Raw genomic sequence first — 18,494 nt, forward strand, 5'->3', positions numbered from 1 at the left:
GACGGAGCAAGCTGCATACGCTATCTCATAAAATATGTTTATATGCTATAAACTGAAAACAGAAAAGGCGTGTGATACATGCAAAAGCGCTTTCTTCTGTAATAAAAGTTGAATTATGGCAAAACGTAAATCTATTTTCTTTTTAAATGGGGGAAATCTGCATAAAATTTAAAAGTATAATATTATTGATTATATAAGCATGTTAAAACTTTTAAATTTGTGCCAGCTCAGTAACGATTTCATTTACCTCGACGCATTGTGACGTCTGGAGTAATAAACATGCTGTATTTAAAGTCAGAATATAGAGCATACCGCAGTTCCTGTAGAAACACTGCCTTAGGCGAGCTTCAATTTGTAATGCTGAATGGACTCACAAAACTATTATATCATTGGCAGCTAGGGTATTTACGGTAAGAATTTGCAAAGAGCTTTTGAACAAGTCCCACCTCTACTCGCCTGTGCTCACACGCAGAAAATCGTCGTGAGCTATCGAATTAGCCAAGAAAATAACTACTCTAGATTTTTTTTCTTTTTTCTTTTTACGAATTCGCGTTCTGATGTTTGAGGGAGGATGTCATGTGTCCTGTCATTTCCTATAACGGCACATTTAGATGTACTCTGTGGGAAAGTGTGTCCTCAAGCGATGTTCACAAACTTTCGGCAGATTCGTCAAGTAAATATGGCACACGTTCTCTGTACGAAATTCTAAAGCGCATCAAGTCTCTATCAAACATGACAACAGGCGTGTGGGGAAGGGGCAGTGGGTCATGGGGCCCTCTAAATGTTTCTGAGCCGGGTCCTCGTCACTCTTAATCCGGCTCAGGTATTCTAAACATGCGGAGGCTATATGAATACAGACTGTTAACAGCTTAAAGGACTCCGCTTTATATTCGTGAGGAGTGTATAATCAATCAATCAATCAATCAATCAATCAATCAATCAATCAATCAATCAATCAATCTTTATTTAATGGGCGCAGGAACAACCATGTGGTCTTCGTGCTGCAGCACAAATAAAAAAAGAAACAAAAATGAAAATAAACAAACATGTTTACACACACAGAGAACACAAAAGAAGAAATAACACATGAAATGAAACTGAGACGAAAAGTATCACGGAAAGAAAGCAGTCAATGAGTAGCATTCCTTATATACACAGCGAGAGAATTGTTGAAAAAAAAAAAGAAAAAAAAAAGAACGGTAGATAGAGAGGAAAAAAAAATAGCAACAAATAACTGACATTGATTATAGTAATACAGAAATATACATAGAATAAACAATCATTCCAGGCGCAACAGTGCGTGGTACTTAAAACACAGGCTAGAAATACAGAATATTTTAATAAACAAATAAAATTGAACACGGGACAGTAAGAATCGAATATAAAGTTTAAAGTTGAAATACAAGTAAGAAACGGATAAAAAGCAGTTCAAGATACAGACAGCACTGAACAGGAGAAAAAGCAAAAAGTGAAGAAAATACAATATTTTAGGCTAAAAAGTGGGAGTTATATGTCATAAAGTACTACTACTACTACTACTACTACTACTACTACTACTACTACCACTAATAACATTAATAATAATAATAATAATAATAATAATAATAATAATAATAATAATAATAATAATAATAATAATAATAATAATAATAATAATAATAATAATAATAATAATCAATCAATCAATCTTTAATCAATCAATCTTTATTTAATGTGCGCAGGAACAACCATGTGGTCTTTGTGCTGCAGCACAAAAAAAAAAAAATGAAAAAGCACAAACATGTTTACACACACAGAGAGAACACAAAAAAAAGAAATAAATAATACATGAAATGAAACTGAGACGAAAAGTACCACGGAAATTAAGCAAACAACGAGTATCATCACTTATATACACAGTGAGAGAATTTTTTAGCACACCAGGAAATAAAGAAAAAAAAAAAAGAACGGTAGGTAGAAGAGAAAAAAAAAAAAACAGATAACTGACATTGATTATAGTAATATAGAAATATGCATAAAATAAACAACCATTCCAGGCGCAACAAGTGCATGGTACTTAAAACACAGGCTAGAAATACAGAATAATACAATAAAGAAGTAAAATTGAACAAGGGACAGTAAGATTCGAATATAAAGTTTAAAGTTGAAATATAAGCAAGAAACGGATAAAAAGTAGTTCAAGATACAGACAGCATTGAACAGGAGAAAAAGCAAAAAGTGAAGTAAATACAATTTAAGGCTAGAAAGTGGGAGTTATATGTGATAAAGTACTATTTAGAATACAACGCTACGAACATCCAATGTAAATGAACAGAGCGAGTTTTGGAAGATGTCAAGGTGAGGACAAAAAGAGTTAAATAACCACTGCATCCTGTCCAGAGGGGAGTGGGAATGAAGAGGAGAAACCTGAAATGGTCTGAATTCCCTCATGCTCTTTCGCGGAACGCGCAGTAGGATGTACTCTAAGAGCTGAGGGCACATAATGTGGCCATGAAGGAGTTTGTACAGAAATATGATATCAAGTCTGATACGACGGCAGTGAAGGGAAGGAAGATTCAGTTGGGCGCTCCTGGTGGAGCGAGAGGGGGAAGTTGCGAAAGGAAAGCGATAATGAAATATCCGTAAAAATTTTTTTTTGTACTCTGTCAACCTTGTCCAAGTTCGATTTGCAAGTGCCATTCCAAACAACCGACGCATACTCCAAGACCGGGAGGCATATGGACAGGTACAGTTTTAGGAACGGAAGTGGAGTATGGAACTCTCTCGAAAGTCTGCAAACGAATCCGAGTGTGCGCATAGCCCGCTGAGCAATGCGTTTAGTGTGAGAGGAGAAGCTGAGGGTGCGGTCAAAAAGTACACCAAGGTCATTAATTTCATCAACCCTATCCAACAGCACAGAATTGACAGAATAATGGTAGAGAAAGCTATGTGTTTTACGAGTAAAGGACACAACCCTAGTTTTGGAAGAATTGAGGGTAAGTCGATTCATCGCACACCAATCAGAAAAAGCAGATATGTCCGATTGCAACAACACGCAATCTTGAAAAGAATGTATTACCTTGAATATTTTTATATCATCAGCATAAAGAAGAAACGAGGAGTTCTTTATCGCCGAGGAAACATCATTAATAAAAACGGAGAAGAGAAGCGGGCCTAGTACTGAACCTTGAGGAACTCCACTCGTTGCAGGGTAAACGAAAGAAGTCTGTCCATTGACACTGACAAAGCAGAAGCGATCAAGGAGATAGTTGCGTAGGAGGGCTACGAGAGAGACTTCAACGCCAGAGAGTAGAAGTTTTTCAAGAAGTAGTGAGTGAGTAACAACGTCGAAAGCTTTGCTCATATCACAGTACACAGTGTCAACCTGACCCCTCTGAAGGACTGCTGCAGAGGCATACGTCATAAACGTGACTAGGTTGGTGGAAGCTTTAGAGCGACCCGACATGAAGCCATGTTGATTCGGTACTATGATATGTTTGAGATGGAAGGAAAGTACGCTGTGCAAAGCTAATTCGAAAAGCTTAGAGGTTGCACATAGAAGAGAAATCGGACGATAATTGGAAACATCAGTTTTGTTTCCAGACTTGAAGACAGGAAACACGCGTGCCATTTTCCACACGCGAGGAAAGGCAGCATTTTTTAAACAGTTATTAAATATGGCAGTCAGTACTGGTACGAAGATATAACTGAAGGCTTTTATTATGGCAGCTGGAATGCCATCAGGTCCAGGAGACAAAGATGGTCTCAGACGCTTAAGACTCTCAGTTATCAACTCCTCGTCAAAGAGAATGGAATTAGATAGTGCACCAGATGGGAGGCAAACGGAATCACAATGTGGATGTTTGTAAACGGAGGAAAAATGTTGTGCAAAACTGTCGGCAACATCCCGAATTTCCGAACCCTGAGAGTCAACTAAGCTGATACTTAAATCTGACTTAATGGAACGCTTGCGAACGTAACGCCAGAACTGACTAGGACGATTTGAGGCATACCTCTCTAAAGACTCAAGATAGGAGTCGTAGTCCCGCTTGTATAAGCGTTTGCAAAGAGAACGCACACGGCGAAACTCATCTGCCCAATTGTGAAACCCAGGGCGTTTCGCTTTACGATGGGCCCGTTCCTTGAGCTTTAACGCCGTTATTAGTTCCCTTGAAAACCAGGAAGGGAACTTCCTACGCGTAGGAGTATGCAAAGGTATGTACCGACGCATACCATCAAGAACTATTTCTGTAAAGCGACTGACTTGTCCATCTGAATCATTAATGTCATTTAAAAGGGACCAGTCGACGGAAGAGAAGAAATTGAAAAGACCGACATAATCACCACGTGCATACGCGAAACGGGGCGAATTCCCCACCCGATCTGAGTTAGTAGAAGGTGAGGCAGAGACAGCAGTAGTAACTAGAAGCGGAGGGTGAAATTTGTCACAGCGAGTCAGCGGTATGTCCGAACTCGAGACTCGAACACTTTCAAAATTCGATAGACAGATGTCAAGAATATTACCGCAACAGTTTTCAATGAAATTGTGTTGCTGCAAAGAGTTAAAGGCTATGAAATCAAGTAGAGCGTTACACTTACTTAATATGTAATGATTGTTGTGAGAAGAAATAAGTGAGTTCCAGTTGATACCAGGAGTATTAAAATCACCTAAAATAAGAAGTTTGTGTTTGCTATGACGGGTTATAACATGTTCGATTGAGAGCAGAACATCATCATAGGCTGAAGGAGGTAGATTCGGAGGAATGTAGAAAGCTGCAAGTAAAAGTTTTTCATGTCGATTTAAAGTGAGCTCGAGCCACACACATTCTTCAACAGTTTCCAGATCGGAACGTCGAACACACTTCACAAAACTGTCAATAGCAATGAGCACTCCACCTCCTCTTGATTTGGGACCTGTTTCAGGGCGGTCGCTACGAAAAACAGAGTAATTATTTGGAAAGAAATCATTGGAAGGAATATCACTTGACAGCCAGGTTTCGGTAACCACATAATAATAATAATAATAATAATAATAATAATAATAATAATAATAATAATAATAATAATAATAATAATAATAATAATAATAATAATAATAATAATAATAATAATAATAATAATAATAATAATAATAATAATAATAATAATAATAATAATAATAATAATAATCTATGTTTGTGGTTTACTTCCCTACATAGCTAACCTCGGAGAAAACCAAGCTCCTCACCCCTAACATGTCATCATGAAGATTGGTATACCCCAATTCAGTATGAATTATGTCCTTCAAGCTCTATAGTTATAAACTACTCTCTGCTTTGAACGAGTTTGGTTTCACTGAAGAACACCTCCCAATATCTTCAAAGAGATTGCTCGAAATACTTCGTCTTCCTTATGTTCTCGTTTTTTAACCCCTGCTTAAGTTATTTTTATTTCTTTTCTGTGTTTTGTGAATTTTAAGAAATGGACGAAAAAAAAAACCAAGTCAGCTCTTTTCCCATTCTCGAAACTGTTAAACTACCCTCGTGTTTCTTGAATCCATGTTCTTTATTATTATTATTATTATTATTATTATTATTATTATTATTATTATTATTATTATTATTATTATTACTATTATTATTATTATTATTATTATTATTATTATTATTATTATTATTATTATTATTATTATTATTATTATTATTATTATTTAGATTCTTAATGTTAAATGTCATTCCTGAACACCGCGCTGCCAACACACCTCAGGTGATGACGAGCATCGTCAAGCCGCTGTTCCGTAGCCGCGGCTTTTTCTCCCTTCACCTCAAACATGTTCATCGTGCATACTTTGTTTAGAATAAAACTGAATTTAATTGTAGTAGAACGAAGTAATTCTGGCGGCGTGACTGTTGTGTCGCGGATCACTCTTAAACCGCATGCATGGCCTGTCTGAAGCACGCTTTCCCGCGTGCCCTTTTCCCTCCGTGATAAGGTGGTTTATAAAGTGTAGCGCGCCAGCTATATATGGCCCCGCATTTCCTCAGTTCACGTCGACACGGAATAGCCTCTCCTTTCTATCTGATTAATGTTGTACGCCCATCCCAGTTTCCTTGCCACGAACACGACAATGATCAGGTCCCTTAATGAGGCAGCAAGTAAACCACACCAGCTTGCGGGGGCTGCAACATATCCTGCGCTGCAAAGAAACCGGAATTGCGCGTGATCAGAACCAAGCGCCTTATATATTTCAGATCAAAGTACCACTGGACTAACCTCAGGCCAAGTGTCCGTAAAAGCCGAATTTAGACCTGGAAATCCAAGCTAACAATGGTATCAGGTTTATCACGGGAAAGTTAAAAAAAAAAAAAAACAGCGGAAGAAGTCACCATCTGCAGGATAATCATGGGTTTGCCGAGGAATTAAACCTTGGAGGGGGAGTCTCGGTAGTCATTTCTATTAACTTTATTTTTTTTCTGGCATTGATGTGTCGCGTAGCAGCAGTAGCAACCTTTATTACTCAAATGAAACATTGCGAACAATTACGTCACTTTACAAAAGTACGAAGGTCGTATTTGTGAACAGAAGAAAATTTAAAGAAATAGGACGATATAAAACGTATCGAGAAACTATATACACGGCAGTTCAGGCTACTAGCAACAAACGTTTATAAAAAGCAGTCGGTATTCAACACCACTAGCTTAACGTAGACGAGGAAAACGCTTTAAATCACGCCAACGTTTGTACTATATAGTATAACGGATCAAGAGATTAATTGAACGCACATCAGAAATATCAACGGGTCAACACATTAATTGAACACACACCAGAAACATTAATCAATGTTCAACCCTTTACACACACCCGGAAGGTGTATATATCAGATCTTTGATATCAGTCATGACAATTTGCATGACACCGACTTCCAGATACGAATTGACGGCTGCTACAAGCAAGAATGATTGAATATGCGTAAGTACAGGCACTTCGCATGTCCCCAACATTCACTGCTATTCCGTTCTTCTGTTTCTCTGTCTCTTTTTCTCAGACGTCTTTCGCGTTTCGCAGGAGCCTTTCACGCATCAGCACATGAAAAGTTAACCAAGTGTAAGGCCCAGCGTGCGCCTTCCACTTGGCTGTGCGCACGTGTGTGTGTGTGTGTGTGTGTGTGTGTGTGTGTGTGTGTGTGTGTGTGTGTGTGTGTGTGTGTGTGTGTGTGTGTGTGTGTGTGTGTGTGTGTGTGTGTGTGTGTGTGTGTGTGTGTGTGTGTGTGTGTGTGTGTGTGTGTGTGTGTGTGTGTGTGTGTGTGTGTGTGTGTGTGTGTGTGTGTGTGTGTGTGTGTGTGTGTGTGTGTGTGTGTGTGTGTGTGTGTGTGTGTGTGTGTGTGTGTGTGTGTGTGTGTGTGCGTGCGTGCGTGCGTGCGTGTGGAAGGCGTGCACGCGCACACGCACGCACACACACGCTGGGTGGGAAGGTGCCGCAATGGGTAGGGCGCTTGACTTGTACCCGAGGATGCAGAATCGAATCCCGGTCATGGCTGCCGCTTTTTCATGGAGGCGAAAAGCAAGGCGCCCTTGTGCTTTGCGATGCCGGAGCACACTAAAGACCCGCAGGTGATCTCAATTTCCGAAGCCTTCCACCACGGCGTTTCTCCCAACCCTAGTCGCTCGTTAAACCCTATAAACCAAACCATTCTGTCCATTCTTTCATTGTAATCAAGGGACCCTTAGGGTACACGATCTCGACCTTCCCCCACCCCCCCCGCCCCCCTTCCTTTTCGTCATGCTTTATTAGCATTTCTCATTCTTTGGTGAGTTTTGTTTTTTATATACCAACATTATTTTATGCTGATGATATAAAGACATGCTGAAACGTCTGTGCCCAAAGATATTCCCACTGAGAGCCATTCGGATATAAGATGTTCTGCCGTGCTCCAGGAAAGTTTTCAGCCATACTACTCGCAGTATTGAAGTAGCGCTGCTGTCATCATCCTTAGTTCTGGAAACTTGAGCGGAACCTTTGCAGCCTGTGATGGTATTACACCAGAACCGTTCATGGTAACGAAAGGCTGCGCTGCAAATTTTAGTTAGGGTGTTCTTCATTTTTTTTTTTTCGGCTAGGCGCAACCTTCGGTTGAATAATTTTCTGTGAGCGGTGCGGTTGTCTTCGTTCCTTTATTATTTTTTTTTAATGCCCAGTAACTTTGTTTTTTTCGTCGCTCTGTGGGTCTGCAGCATTACCCCTTTCTTCCGTCTGATACATTTGCTATATTTGCTATTTCACGAAAATAAACAAGGACTAAACAGGCTGATAATGGGTGTTAGTATTAGTAATAAATGGACTACAAATCTGAAACGATGAGATCGAAGGCAACCACTGGAGCCGCCATATGTTGCAGTTATATGACAACGAATATATATATATATACCAACCGCGCCGGTGTGGCGCAGTGGTTACGACTCTCGACTACTGCTCCCAAGGACGCAGGATTGAATCCCGGACTCGGCGGCAGCTTTTCGATAGAGGCGATAAGCAAGGTGCCCGTGTGCTGTGCGATGTCAGTGCACGTTAAAGAACCCCAGGTGGTCGAAATTTCCGGAGTCCTCCACTACGGCGTCTCTCATAGCCTGATTTGCTATGACACACACACACACACACACACACACACACACACACACACACACACACACACACACACACACACACACACACACACACACACACACACACACACACACACACACACACACACACACACACACACACACACACACACACACACACACACACACACACACACACACACACACACACACACACACACACACACACACACACACACACACACACACACACACACACACACACACACACACACACACACACACACACACACACACACACACACACACACACACACACACACACACACACACACACACACACACACACACACACACACACACACACACACACACACACACACACACACACACACACACACACACACACACACACACACACACACACACACACACACACACACACACACACACACACACACACACACACACACACACACACACACACACACACACACACACACACACACACACACACACACACACACACACACACACACACACACACACACACACACACACACACACACACACACACACACACACACACACACACACACACACACACACGCACGCACGCACGCACGCACGCACGCACGCGCGCACACACACACACACACACACACACACACACACACACACACACACACACACACACACACACACACACACACACACACACCGCCGGGGTGGCGCAGTGGTTACGGCGCTCGACTACTGTTCCCAAGGACGCGGGATCGAATCCCGGCCTCGGCGGCAGCTTTTCGATGGAGGCGAAAAGCAAGGCGCCCGTGTGCTGTGCGATGTCAATGCACGTTAAAGAACCCCAGGTGGTCGAAATTACCGGAGTCCTCCACTACGGCGTCTCTCATAGCCTGAGTTGCTTTGGGACGTTAAACCCCACACACACACACACACACACACACACACACACACACACACACACACACACACACACACACACACACACACACACACACTGTGTGTGTTTACACTGCATTTATTGTGTCCAAATGTGTTAGCCTATACAGCTTAAATTCACTCCTAAATAATCGTTTGAGAAGGATTAGTGATCACTTCTAGAACCAAGATGCTGCGTGCAAGGGTACACACACTCGCGTTTCATAGGATTTGTAACTCTAACCGCCGACTGGAATGACATTTCCCGAAAACCATGAACATACTGCTTGATGGTCATGTTTTCTTGGTTAATGACCTTCAACTCACCCATTGCATTGGGATCGCGGCCGGCTAATGAACACAACTTTTTTGGAAGATCGCCTCCCCCACGTTGGTCCGAATTCAGGCACTGAGGGGATACAAGGAACAAATTGAAAAGGTGCGCAGGGACTCTTTTTCCAGAATTGTGACTTACTTGTGCCTGCGTTGGTGCAGGAATGAGCTAGCGAGTGAACGAAGAAACGTATGTGTGCGTGTATATGCGCACGCACGCTTGCAACACGCCTAGAATGCCCTCCTCCCACTTTTTATTTTTTGGATTTTGGCTGTCAGCTCTCATGGTATTCATTTTGAAGCGTGTTTGAAACGTTGATATTCCGGGGGACGCAATTTTTAGCCGATGCAAAGGCACCCTGATCGAACTGTCTCTAACCTGGTGGGGGTGTCGGAGATGGGAAAGCCATTTTTTTTTTTTTTTATGACGTCGGATGCTTCGAACTATCTCTCAATGATTTATTTTAATAAATCTTAAGTTTTAAAGGCTCGCAATGGCAGTCGGGAAACACAGCCCACAGCATGGGAAGAGAGCCGTTTCCTTAATTCCTGTGTTGGTTTGTGGGGCTTAACGCACCAAAGCGACTAAGGCTATGAGAGACGCCGTAGTGGAGGTCTCCGGAAATTTCGACCACCTGGCATTCTGTAACGTTCGCTGGCAACGCACAGCAGACGAGCGCCTTGATTTTTGTCCTAAATAAACTCTTTCTGCCTCTGCCTCCACGACGAGGCTGACGGAAGCGTCCAGGGCGTGTTTTCTCCCCAGACTTTCCCCACACCCTCATCGACAATTGTGCAGGTTATGAGAATGATGATGGTGATAACGTGTATTTAGAGCCACAACAACTTGTACAAGGAAAAGGGTTATCTGATCCCTAGTACGGGAGACCGTTGGTAAAAACCGCTGTTCGTGCTCTTCCGACGGGACCTCGATGTTCCTCGAGGTCCGAGCTGGACCGGACCGCCTCCCAGACTTCCCACATTGGCTAGCCCATACCACATGGCATAACTTTGCCTTCTCGCCACAAAATTTGCACTGCGCCAAATAGGAATCGGGCTCAATAGCTTGAAGCGTAGCTGGATTATTAAATGAGATGGTTTGTAGCCTTCGAAGTTGGCCCTCTTCTGATTTATTAAGACCCTTAGCAGGACTTGGGATTTGCGCCTTGAAATGCAGGCTATGAGGGAAAGCTGCAACGCAGGTTTTAGAATGGGATCGTCTACCATATGATCGTCCCTGCTCTTGAAGTGGCGCTAAGTGAATGGGGCGCTGGTCAACATGAACACCACGCTTACTGTCCTGGTTTTTCTTTTTTTTTTTTTCCTGAGTACCTCGGTTGTACGTGAATTCAATTAGAATAGTTTTCTCGATGCGCAGTTTTGAACGTGCAGCGCTGTAAAAGCTGGAGGTGCTGATGCCCACGCAGCAGGCACATTTGCGATCGCGAGACCGTGCGAGGTTGTTCCAGCGGCGTGAGAAACTGCGCAGGCTAAGCGACATGCACGATTCCTCGACCAGGCGCGCTCGATCCTCACTCACGGTTGCCACGCAAAGCGAGGGGCCGGACGCGTGCATGGTCTGGCAACAAGAATGCCACTCGTGCGCTCTCGCGCCGTCAGATGGCACTTAATCCGGCCGAAGCATTCGCTCGAACGGGGCCGCTCACGCCGCCAACTCGACGGACGGGTATTCACCACTTCCCACCACCCCACCCCCTCTCTCCTTGAATCGGCCGTAGAGCGGTTCGTATTGACGGCGGTCTTCTGACACGGAGCTACTACAGGGTAGAGGGCACGAAAGCAGACAAAATTGCAAGTGTCATGTGGCGTTGCTCAGCTGGCAAAAAAATAAAAAATAAATAAATAAAAGCGCACATCATTGCTTAAAGTCTGGCTCCATCGGAGGGGGTTCGAGCACAGGTGTAAAGGGAAATAGAAAGGGAGAGAGAAAGTATGTGACTGGTGGTCTGATTCGCACATCATTTTTTAAAAAGAGGAGAAATTATTGTTCTCTGCCTTGTGTTTTAGAAAATATGTTAATGTTTATTATTAAATCTCACAGCGAAATTGCGGAAACAAGAGAATAGAAATGATCTGAAAACAACTGACAAAAATAGAAAATAGCACCCTGCTTCGTACTCATGCAGTCTCAGTCCTTATACATTCCAGCGCGGGGGGTCGCTGACTCCTCTTTTATACTGGTGTGTGGTCTCAGACCTTCTGAGAACCGGCGGACTTTAGCCCTGGCATACATATTTCTAACGGCATTAACGCTTAAGTAACGATCCCCTGGCGATATCTACGCCGTTTAGAGCATAACATATTGCAGCTGTTTATTTTTATTTTTTTTTTTTTTTGTTTTATGGCACTCCACGGGAATACTTGTATAGATCAAATGTTGGTGTGAACGACGGCTTAAAATTGTCCAATCTTTTTTTTTTCTTTTTTTTTTGTCGATTCATTTGACGGTTTCTAAACGGATTTGAAAAGTCTGTAAATTGCACAGTAGCACTATCATCATCAGAGAAAGTGTGTCGTTCGGCGCAGGCAATAATTGTTGCAAAGAAATTGTTGTGTATTTTTTCTTGTTTTTTTTTTTTTTCTGCGATAAAATATCATTTAAACGAAAGGCAAAAATATGGAAAGAAATTGAAAGGGATGTTTGTTCTGTCCACTTAGTCCCGCTTGGAACTTTCGAGGCATAATAATTGAACCCATATACTTTCAATACGTTTCAATTCCTTCAGTTCTGAATATGAGATAATATACCATCACAAAATAGTAAGTTTATGCCCAGTTAACGTTACATTGTGTAAAGTGTGCCACGGCATTCAAACGAAGTCCTTACTCACGGGAAAGAATTCAGCGTTTACGTGTTCCTATCACTTGAGATGAGATTACACGAATGACATTTGTTCAGGAACTCGTACATGGTTTTTGTCGCCTTGGCCAATAAAGCTAATTCTCAGCTACCACTAAAGCTCAAGTTTGAGAAATGCGCTCACTTAATAAACTAAGGGTTTCTGTGATACAACAGAAACGACATGAACGGGCTTGTGGGTACGTACTATGTCCTAGTGGTTAGATATATGCCAGTGCATGGGTTCTGACACTTTCTCTCGCGCCTTACGAATGTAAGCCGCGACAGAATCGTTGGTCGTTTTCGATATTTTCATTTTAAACGAGCCAGAACAATAAAGGGTAATGCATTTTACCACGAATGTGCGAGTATTCAGAAGTCGAGCGGGAATTTCGAGTACTAAGATTTAATATTCAAACGCGTAATCCTGTGCTCAGATACTTAGATCTTGATGGGTTTCGAATATTAATAGGGCGCAAATAATCAGCACTAAACAAATATCCGGAACCTATTGAATATTTATATTGAATATTTAGTTGAATATTTATATAGCCTGGCGTCTGGCGGATTATCTACATGTTCCACGATATTATTTATAACTATTCCTCTAATGGATATGCTAAAGCGATGAATCAGATAGTGGTCAGGTGGGGGATCCGGATAAAATCTGAACATATCTTCCTCAGACGCATCTACGCTGAAGGCGTGCACAGTTCAAATTCTCATCGCATTTTCTGTATTCGCAAGATAGTATTTTGTGCACATGGATCTCATGAGAAATTCTTAGTACCTTTGCAAGCAGAACGAGTAATATAGAACGTCTATAGAAAACGATCAGACCGTTTTGAAATGCCCTTTCTTTAATACGCGAGCATTCGCCACTGCCTTACAGGACCGAGTGGGAAATGTTAGGCGGACGCGGACTTATATAGCTTGTAGCGCAGCGCGTTCGCGGGAACCATCGTATATGCGAACACGTCTCTGCTTTGTACCACTAGCCGCATGAATTTAAGACTGGCCTTCTTCATTCTTACAAGTTACCTACCTTTTACATATATGCAGAGTTCCGAACGCGTTACTCCCTCTTGGATGCGTAAATGGCCTCCTGGCAACATCGCGGGTATATGACATGCCACCGCATGCGGTTTCGTATAAGCGCAGGGGTATGCAGTCAGACGCGGCGCCGCTAGAACACATGCATGTACTATGGCCAGAAACTGCGCCTCCTTGGAACACCTGCGCGATCGCCCTCCTGCACGCCTGCAGATGTTTTCTCCTACTCATTCTGCTCTAACCCTACGCTTCTACACCTACCATTGTGAAAAATGGTAGGGGTAACATTAAGAGATAGGAAGCGTGCAGAGTGGGACTCAAGTTACTGACATTCTAGTGGAAATCAAGAAGAAGAAATGGGCATGGGCAGGACATGTAGTGCGAAGAGAGGATATCTGTGGTCGCTTAGGGTAACAAACTAGATTCCAAGGGAAGAAAAGCATAGCGGGGAGGGGGGGGGGGGGGGCAGAAAGTTAGGTGGGCGGATGAGGTTAAGGAGTTCGCAGGGGTCAAGTGCATGCAGGTAGGACAGAACTGGGTTAATGGAGAAATAAGGGAGAGGCCTTCACCCTGCAGTGGGTATAGTCAGGCTGATGATGATGATGATGACCCATTCTGCTTCTTTTTCCTCCCTCCCTGTCCTCTGCGAATGGGATGGCGACTATGCTAAACTGGGGACGAGGTTATAAGACAGCTAGTGCTGTACAACATCTATTTGCAGGTTGCGAACTGCTATAGACGTCAATGCACTAATGGTTTAATCCTTGGCTCTGCGACGCAGAACGTCCTTGCAATCTTCATGGTTGCGTTGTGAAGCTTACAACAACTTGCTGCCAAAGCGCACAAGAAATGCAACTCTCATTTCACTACGAGAGCACTTCACCGCGTCGTCCTGGATTCATTCATATATGTATACCACCCACTCGCAACACAAGTTATGAGCGCATGGACTTCTGACATTGCGGATGAAGGCGATGATAGTGGAGTGAGACTGAAACTGGAGAGGGAGGACAAAACATTTAGGACGCTTTCCCGACAGGTTTTTCGTGGTGTACTTTGCCTCTGAGCTGGACTGTCATGCCTGACACTGGGTCTTTGCCGCGATGCGCCGTGTCGGATTCGTATTTTAAGGCGAAATCCTTTCTAGGCTCGCGGAACGAAATCCTGTGCGCGAGAGTTGTGTGCGAGATTTTTGTGCGAGATCTGTACGCGAGATCTGTCATATTCCGCGAGATGTGCTCTTGTCTAGCATTCTTGCCATCTGCAATCCCACACTTGAACGCGCGCCAGGGAACGCCACGAGACAGGAGCGATGGTGCACCGTCCAAACTGTCACTTGCCGGAGAAAGTATGACAGATACTGCGCCTTTCCTCTCTTGCAAACCAATTAGAATTATATGTAGCCGGGTTCGATCCCGACCGCCGGCGGCTGCGTTTCGATGGAGGCGAAACGGAGAGGCGTCCGTGTGCTGTGCGATGTCAGTGCACGTTAAAGATCCCCAGGTGGTCGAAATTACTCCATAGCCCTCCAGTACGGCTCCTTTTTCTCGCTATCCACTTTCCCTCCCACCTTCCCCACTTTCCTTTCGGCACGATTAAGCTGTCCACAGAAACAAGTGTGACAGATGCTGCGCCTTTCCCTTCCTGTGAACCAATTACTAATTGCATGTAGCACTGCAACGAACGCCGATAAGAGGCAAACCATGAGAGGCAAATTATAGGAGAGGAAGTGTAGGCTTTCGCCATTCTCCTCTTAAGAAACATCTAAGAAACCCTGTAATTTTTTTTGCAGCCTAACAGCAGCCGAAGGCCCAGGTTTGCCAACAGTAAAAAGTAAAAAGAAATACAAGATTGTTGAACGCGCGCATAAGGCAAACAGAAACCATTATCACTGCTCATAGACGAAGGAGGCACACCATGCTTTTATCTGTTGAACATTCGCTGAATGCTGAACTGCCAAGTTTCGACAATGAAACTGCAATGAAAAACATGCAACCGCCGGAGCAAGCTCATGAACATTAGAGTCAAATTTCGAGTCGGGCACCTTATTCGATGTAAATGCGGAGAATGAAGCTGATGAGTTAAAAACTGCAAAAATGAATGCAGTGGATGTATTCAGATGGCCCAAAAGCGAAGCGTACCACGCCATGCCGCTGAGGCAAACGCAACGCGGCGTGCGCTAGCAACAACAGGTGCCTTGCTTTGTGCCGTGGCCACTTACTATAAAAAAATTAGGAGGGACTTTAGCGACTAAAGTATTGAAAGGCGAAAGCCTGAAAAGCCTCATCTTGTCTAGCGTTCCTGCCATCTGCAATCCCACACTTGAACGCGCGCCAAGGAACGCCACGTGACAGCCGCCGCAAAAGCGGGACACACTATGAGCCATTAAAGGCTTTCGCCTTAAAATTAGAGGGTCTCTGAAAGCGTACGCTTACTATCCTATAATTTGGCTCCCATCGTTAGCCTCCTGTCGGCATTCGTTGCAGTGCAACGTATAATTATAATTGGTTTACAGGAAAGGAAAGACGCGGTATCTATCACACTTTCTCCGGCAAGTGTGAGTTTGGACAGTATACACCATCGCTCCTGACGGGTCGCCTTGGCAGATGGCAGGGACGCAGGGACACACTTTGTCCACGACAGCATGAGCCACTAAAGGCTTTCGCCTTAATATGTGCATCGTGCAGATGTTTTCTTACGGATAATTCCGATCGGCGATCCAGAGCAATTTTTCTTGCTCTACAAAGGCAGAGTTGTTTCAATCGGCGATTCGGATTGAGGTCTGTCTTGACCGCAACGGTATGGTCCCTAGATTTCTTAGACATCTTGCTGAGTTGTGTTGGATGAAATTTCACAACTTATAGACATTTTCAAACTTCGCTCACTGGATGGCGCGATGTGCAATGCGCGCGACGCGGTGAGACAAAAGGGGGCGAAGCCGCCAATGCTGTGAGATCCCGATTCGGCGTGATCGCGTCGTGTATGTTCCTGCTGCCGTGAGGTGAGTATTTATTTCGCACATTGTCATTTCTGTGCTGCGTCATCATTGCAGGCACCTGCAAGAGCCTCCAGTTATTGTGGCGTGGTTCGTTTTTTGTTTTTTTTTCTTCAGCTTTCTTAACATGCGATTCGTCAGCACCAACGCATGCAACTATGCCGCGTCTGAGTAGGCAGGGGTCCGCCCGACCATCAAGTGTTGTTAACTGACGTGTGGCAGGGTTTTTTGCACAAGTTTTCTTTCTAAGCGCGTTTATTCACCTTTTTAAGTGTTGCAGATAGGGTGCCCGTAACGTTATTTCATGATCTAGCACGCGCACACGCAAGCAGGCAACTTTATAGAGCACTTCAGTGGTGTTATGTTTAGCAAAGGAAGCGGAATTGATAAGCTGCTACTAGGTTTGGACACCATGCATCTAACGAAAGAGCTGCGCGCATTATTTTCTAGGTAGCATTCCAATCAAACATGCTATGCCAACCTCCGCGTAATGTGCCTGCCCCTTCATTTCGCTACAGCGCACCAAGACATGCAGGAGACTAAACACGGAGAATGAAACACAAAAAAGCGCTGACTATCAACTGAGGTTTATTGAAGAATGAAACACATAAATACTCCTTAAATCACACACAGCCGCCCACTGCTGAAATTGCAAATGCAAACACAAGAAAGAATATGAAGAAAGAAAAGCAAAAGGCGATCCTCTGGCCCAGTCCCCTTTCATATGCAAAAAGTGAAAATGCACCCCACACTACAAAAACACGCGCATTTTGTTTCGCCACACTGATAAGGTGACACGCAAGGTAATGGAGGTCTTCCACATTCATTACCATGGCACGACTTGTATAAGCAGTCCTTCCGTTATACTATCAGAAAAAGAAATGACATATCTTTCCGCCCACATACCATTTAGATAACTTTTTTGTAGTGACAAGTTGTTTCAAAGAGTAGTTATGTGTTTCGTTCTTCAATAAACATCAGTTTATAGTCAGCGCTTTTTTGTGTTTCATTCTCCGTCTGTAGTCCTGTCTTGGCGCGCTGCGAGTGAAATGAATATGTACCAACTCGCCCAAATTTCCGCTTTACTCTGCCTATACACCTGTGAGTAATTGTACCAGATTGTACGGTGGCTCGCGTTTTCGTGTACAGTACTCACGGATTGAAATAGGACACTCGGAGCGCGTGGCCGTCGCAGCATGCAGCGCCGCCCGGGGATGCTCATGGAACAAAGGTGCTGCATTGTGGTATAGCGCGAGGGGGAGAACATCTAAGAAGCAGAACTGCTCCTTCCGGTCGCCAATAAGCCGGCCTGTTTACCACACTGCCTTGCATTCAGCGACGGCCACGCGCTCCGAATGTCCTATTTCAATCCGTGAGTACTGTACACATAACAGGTTTTTTTATTTTTTAGTTTTCCGCCATATTTCGTGTTTTGTGACATACACGTAGCTTTTCTTTCTTGAAGATACTCCGACGCCCGCTCGTCCCTACGACGTTCAAGGTTCACCGGACGACACACGTCCGTAGGGTAATAGTAGGCAACTGAACATTCCTGAGTACTTAGCGCAGAGTTAGGCGACTTTTACAAGGCATTGGAGTATGTGCAGTATGGGTGGGTAGGTAAGGTGTTAATCCACAAGGTAAACGATGAGATGATATTTTGAAAAGAGGCGTGGCACAGTCACAAGCTTCAGTAACAAGTCGCATCGTGTATAAGTATTGACAACAACTCTCTACGCATTCACGGGTCTAAAAA

This window comes from Amblyomma maculatum, chromosome 1 (genome assembly GCF_055883805.1).
Source record: "Amblyomma maculatum isolate TAMU_Amacu chromosome 1, ASM5588380v1, whole genome shotgun sequence".
Taxonomy (NCBI): Eukaryota; Metazoa; Arthropoda; class Arachnida; order Ixodida; family Ixodidae; genus Amblyomma; species Amblyomma maculatum.